Source organism: Sipha flava, unplaced genomic scaffold (genome assembly GCF_003268045.1).
Source record: "Sipha flava isolate LNK unplaced genomic scaffold, YSA_version1 47_pilon_pilon, whole genome shotgun sequence".
In the NCBI taxonomy this organism is placed as follows: Eukaryota; Metazoa; Arthropoda; class Insecta; order Hemiptera; family Aphididae; genus Sipha; species Sipha flava.
The window spans coordinates 1,377,525-1,384,614 of NW_020273276.1; positions in this window are offsets into that span (position 1 = coordinate 1,377,525).

The following is a 7,090-nucleotide window of genomic DNA, read 5'->3' on the forward strand; positions in this document are numbered from 1 at the left end:
TAAGAAGTTGAAGCCCTCTAGCGTTTTTTCATGGTTATTAGGCACTTAACACTCGCAAAGATTTTTTTTCTTTTTTTTGCTATGCACGGTAAGTACCTATATCATGTGTCGATTGCGAACCGCGGATAAGTGGATATTTGTCTCCGCCGCAGAGTGGATCGGAGATTCACGAGAGATCGAAGACGGATGCGTGTGTAATTTGGACCACAAACGACCGCCCTCCGTCTAATCTGCGCCACATTCAACAATCAATACATGTGATCCGAGACATGATCGTTAACGAGATTCGCTTTGTAATTCGCTCCATACTTTTAAAAGTTATTTCCATGTGCATCTGTGCAAATCTACAATCAACAGCCATACGGTTCGGCCGTGTCGGATGCAGCACTCTTTTGGGCTTACGTTTTTGGAACACGGTAAATAACTTTGGTTCGCCGTTCACAAAGTGATGGATTAAAATCGTTTGATAAGCCTGCCGGTTTGGCTCATGTGTCCGAGGCACTCCACCGACAACTGTACCTGTCGCCCGAAGCATTATCGGCCAGATACAGTTGCGGGTGGGCTAATACGAGGGCTCGTACTCTACACGAAAACCTAGCTATGATAGACGTCCCCAATCGTTTAACTTGTATGTTCAGTAAGAAGTTTTCGAGTAACTTATCAATAACGATTTAGTGGTTGGTGGTGCAAACAACCATTCTAGTAGAGTACGAATGGTGGACTGGATTACCGTCAGAGAAGGTTAAAATTTAGCGCAAACTCTATTCATACTTTTAGCAGTCTGTGCAAGTAGCGCAAGTTACATTAGCTATTAGTGGCCCTCGGATTATCATCAGCCACCTGTTAATTTATACGGGTGGAGGGGATAGTTGATAGGTAGTCGTTAGACCAACAAAATCGTTACGGTACGTGCTAGACAATGCGGGATAAAAGTAAAATCCGCAGTAATTGCTGTTGTCCGAGTCCAGGAAAAACTGAAGTTACATCATTGCACTCCACGCCCCAAGCAATATGTCCTTTCTGACTCGTACATAATGTCACAACATATGTGAATATACAACACACACACACACACACCCGCGCGCACATATGTGTATTATATTGTACACATAAATATAGACGTCGGATAATCCCAAGATGCTCTCTCAGGCGTATCGTGTCGAATTATAACTGACAGCCCGACTCGGACAGAAGAAGGGAGAGAGAAACGTCGGGTTTTTATTTTTTTCGCCAGTTCGGTATCCTGTGTTGCAGGAGTGCTGGAGGAGGTTCGTACTAGGATATACACTCATCGCGCACTCCCTGTGTGGAGAAAAGGGTGTATATCGCTAACACGATTCTTCGGCGATGACGGCCTACATGCACATAAATCACGTCGACGACTAATGTACTCCACGTCAAACAGCAAAGTAACGTGTGTGTGTATGTGTGTGAATGCATATATTTCGTTTCAAACAAACACCGCCTCCCGTATCAATTGCCGGTGTACGTACACGTGTATGTTACCCGTATACGAATCCGTCCGTTCATTGAACGTCGTCTCCACGCATATATTAAAACATTATAATTCATAAATATATATATACCTATGTATAGAAGTAATAGTAATACAGTTGGTTTATTCACTTTGCATAATGTTATCGACGTCGGTCCTGTCACACGCGACTTGATGGACGCGCCAAAAAGTGATGGTGCAGGTTCCCCAGATCACTTTTTTAGATCCTTGTACCGTTCCGTGTCCGACACGAACGTAAAAGCGTGTATTATACACGACACGCATTAAATGAACGTATAAATACACTGGGCCGCCGCTGCTGTCTGTCGGCTTCGCAAACTTATATTTCCGTTAGCAGTCAGAGCAACACCAGACCCCGTACGACATGTGTCCAATTAATGTAGTACGCATGTTTTCGAGAGACTCGCGAGCGCGTCGGAACGATGCCAAGCAATTTGAAAATGATTTATGGCCAACGTTTTTGGCGAAATCAGCGCGGAAATAATTCCGGAACCCGTGCACAGACGAAGGCGACGAAGCGGTGAATATTTTCGTTTTACAATAGGATTTCGTTATCACGAAACGTGCATGTGCACGTAACGGTACGTGTTTTCGTGTACGCGAACCGGTGAATAGTCATAGAGTATGATCGTTTATCAAGACAAACAAAGTTTTCGGCGGATGGAAAACGCGCGAGCCCAAGAACAGGATACTGCGCGTAACACGGGCATCGTGGTCAAGCAGAGTTGGGAACCGCAAGCGTAGTTTGGACGGACACCGTGACGACTGACGAGTAGATGGCGGACGGGGGACGTAAACGTTATCAAAATATGTTTCTAGTCAATTTTTTCCTAAAAAAACGAATAAGCCAACAGTACTTTTTATTTTTTTAAACAAGTTTTTAGGGAAAAAGTGGACCATTAACACGCATATAGATTTGTGAGCAAATTACGAACGCGGTAATCGATGTAGGAATATTCCAGTAAAATTGAACCAGAAAAGCAACTCGAAAAAAACACACAGCTAATGCCGTAGACGTACGAACGTTGTGCGAGATACGCATCGGATGAAGTGAAACGTGGATCGAGAATCGTTCGAGTTTTACAGGTAAGTGGTATTAATCCTGACGTTTTCGAATTTTTCGCGGCAAGCCGATCTCAGCTCTCCGGAAGTTCGCGTGACTCGGATTTTTCAGTCAGGCTTTGAATGCCACATGCAGTGTCGGGTTTGGTGGAGGTGTAGGGGGTTCAATGCACCAAAGCCTTAAGCTCTAAGGGGCTTTTAAACCAAAATTTGTCCGTTTCGTTATTTTCCTTTTCTATTTTCGTTCTATTCTTTTATTTTTAAGTGGTGGCTAGACAGAACGCTGGACGATAACTGGAGCGGAGAAGATCCAGTGGAAACCGTGGGATCCATCAAGGTTCTCGTGTCCGCGCTCCAGACGTTTACGGGCTCAGGTGCTGACGGTTCCTGCGACGTTTCGGGCCCGTGGTAAGCTTTGGGTCTACGTCGACGCGCATCTTGGACAGCGTATCACGAACGAGCGCCGAAACCCGGGACCACCCGACGGAGTTGTGACTAAATAATTTGTACCGCATGGTTGAACAATGTTTCAGGCTAATATAGTTAGACCGGTTGAACCTTGACGTTTTGGATAACTGAGCACAAAGTTATGCGATCGCATAACCGTCGTTTCGCGTTACAGTTTGACCATAATTTGATCAAGATTTTCTTTCCGTAGCGCACCGGACACGCTGTGGCGTTTCGAAAAAAGAACGGGATGTTGGTGATGATGATTATGGAGGCCATAGTATATGAATTAGGTGAGGGAAGTTTTGGGGTTCAACCCTCCTCCCCATTATCGAAGTTCTAGCTAGTAAATGAATAGATAATAATAAAAATAGTTATTATCTAAGTTTATCAAACACTCCTACGCCTACCGAACTTTGATGGTTCATAAATTTTCAGTTAGATATTTTTTATTTTTATTTTTTGAGGAAAAAATGTTTGTCTCCAATCGCTCAATATTTTTTCCGTATTTTAGTTATCGTATTCGAGTGCAATAAATAAATATTCTTCGTACATCAAGAACACTGTGAAGCAACCCTGTATATTTTAATATAAATGTATATATGTTTTTAGATGAATACAAGCCATTTTCTTTTCAGTACTAACCCGCACAGACGGGGTCGTCTTTCTTGCTGCTGCAGTATTTTCCTCTTTTTTTTCGACAATATATTTTATGAATAATGTATGCTGGATGTAACCTGTTATTTTTTTCCCCTTACCCGTGCGAATGAGAGATGGTAATTGATGAAATCCGATATTAATTCGCAGCTGTCATCCTCGGTACGAGATAAGCCCGGTTGATGGATGCCCGGATAAAGACCCCTGTGTGTTCGTTGTGCGTTCGTGTGCGTTCAGGTGTGTGTGTGTGAGCGGGCGCGCGCTCGTTCGTCGAGTTTTCTGTACACAAAACCGAGTTTTGAATTACTACCTGTCAGCTACTGTAAAGCACTCATCCCTCTCGGTCGCATGCGATGTTTGACACCTCCAATAACATGACGACGATGACGACGACGACGTTAGGGTACTATACACATGTGTACGTGTACACGAACGCGCATATTATACCACCCTGCGCGCGCGCGTCACGTTTTGAATAAAAAAAAAAAATTGGGAAATTTGAAATATTAGATTAGCATCGCACTGCTGCAGCGGGCAACAATAACGCAGCAACAATAATAACAATAATAATATGTACTTTATTGTGCACTGTATAGAATAATACGAGATTATCATCATGTTCGCGATTACCATCGAGTAGCAAGAGTAGCATTGTCGCGTTTTATTTTATTATTATTATTATTATTATTATTATTATTTTTTTTTAATTCGACAAACGACCGACTGGTGGTCTTTAATAAAAATAATAGTAATCGAATTTCTCCGCTTGCCTGTAGCATCGATTGTCATCATTATATACACATATATATTATACTTATGTGTATTATTATCATCATCGTCATCATGATGATCATAGTTACTATCGCTTTTATTTTTCCATGATACGTTCCAACCTTTGCGCCAATGGTCAGTGTTCTCGTCGATTGCGAATAATAATAAAACGTCATGCCGCATAAATTGTTACATTATAGTACGTCGTAAAATTACTGGACCGGTAATCCGATTTTTTATTTTTTATCGTTATTACGTCAAGGTGTGTTGGTAATAATACTGTAACATATTATTAATAATTAACGTTTTTATAGCAGTATCCTGCAGAGGAGTGGGGAAATATTAAAAATCATAATAATATTTTCGTCGTATCATATCGCAATGTCACGACAAAGGATACCGATTGAAAATGATTGCTTTTATTATCAAGTTAAGAAATAAAAGTTAAATTAAAATATTAATTTTTATAAATATTTTTAACTTAACCAATTATTACTACTTGATTGTTTATTTTTGAACTATCGTGAAATCTATACATTTTCATTTTAAGATTTTGAAGTGAATTTACTTTGTTATCCGTTATATTGTATAACATTTAAATTAAATTTATTTACATGCCAAAAAAATGAATCGGTTAGTGTTTGATCTGAAATGTTTAAAGTTATTGAAAACAGTATTATAAAAAATATTTTCAGAGATAAAAAAACTTCAATGAAATCTGAAATCCAAAGTAGAAATACTAAATAAACACTGTTGTTTTGTTTTGAATTGGTAAAAAGTAAAATAGATAAAAAACCTTGCACGTTTACATTTAACTTAACTAAATTAACGAAAATTTAATTAACTTTTAACTCTTGTCTTGTTATTATTTATACATATTAACACATAATAACTAAGGTGAAAAAAGATTTTTTTTTTTCTGTGATATTCTAGTGCTAGGATCCCCCCCCCCCCCCTCCGAAACTCATTGATTTGCAATCTTTGGCGCCTTAGGATGGCTTCAACATTATAATATACATAATAAAACTTTGATGGAACTGCTTGGTTAACTTATACCTTTCCTTATCGACTAGTGGACTCGGCTGAGTTCAATTGGTGAAGGCAGGACGTCCGATAACAAAAAATATGTAATGATACTTTCTTACGGAAAGGTTGCCACTCGGGTTGTACACGCTTTTAGACCGTTTAGTCCGTTTACCACACGTGGTACGGCAGAGCTATAATGTTCGTTATATTATACGCATATACCGTATATTCTACGGTAGCAATTCACGGTACAAGAAAAAACACGTGGCGCGTACACACTGCACACCGTTTAACTATTATTTTTTTAATTTATTTTTTTATCACAACTATTATTATTGTTATACACGTCGTCGACGACTTAGATGTGTTTATATATACAGTTTACAGCCGTGTGGCGAGCAGGCAACACAGGAACGGACTTATTGCACCGTGACGAAGACCGGGTACCGGCTGGGCCGTCTCCAACACCGCCGCACTCGTAAATGCTACACGCACGCACGGTATGCTGCGCACGAAGCCAATCCGAAGGATTTCATCTGTGTCGTAATAAAACGATTATTATACGTCTGGCGTCGTCAGCCGCCCCGTCGTCATCGCCGCGTATCCCGTGTTCAAGCGTACCTCATTAAAAACGGAGGGAAAAAATATTAATAATAATAATAATAACAACAATAATAAATAAACGTAAAAAGGCGAATATAATGAAAAAGGTCCTCGTACACACGTGGAGGAGCAACGCGCATAAAACGCGCGGTGTTAACGGTGAAAATCGTAATAATAATAATAACATAATGATATACGGTTGGTGTGCACAATGCGAAATAACAATACGTGTACTTGGTCTGGTATTGTTTTTTTCGTTTTTTTTTTTGTTTACCTCTTTGTCGTCATCATGTTTTAATCATGTAACGACGGTCCCGCTGTAATGCGGTGACTTTATGCCATGCTATACGTGTACGTAGATATATATATATATATATATATATATATATAACACGTATCGCCGCGGCGTATGATTAATGGTAATCGTAATTTTAATTTCACGCGATACAGACGGTTTTATCATTATTATTATTTTTTTTTTTTTTTAATTTTTATATCCATTGCGCACGCGAACGTCGCTAAAGCGATAATTACAGAAACCCGGGTCGTTAAACTCGTCGTCTTGGTCGTATTGCGTACGCCTGTTGTGCATGCGGTTGTCGGCCGGCAATCACGGGGAGTAGTGACGGCCGACGTTACCGTTGCCGATCCATAGATCAATGAAGTTTTCGACGTGAAAACGCACCCCTCGAACCGTCCGCAACTGAGGGGGGTGTTCGAATAGTTTTTCGCGAGACTTTGCCCACTCGGGCGTGCGAGCTACAAACGTTCGTTATTGATGTTTCCGTTTAATCGATCGTCCGTCCGATCCGAAACAAAGAAAATAGCTCATCAATGAACAAGTTTAATGCCGGACCGATCAACGACTGTGGAGGACGTATTTGTGTTCCGCGCTGATGACCGTAAATACTGTCATACACCTTAGATCACAATATCATTTTCGTTCGAATGTGTAACGCCGCAGAGTGACGACGTCGGAATGCAGTCCTAATAAAATATTACACGTTA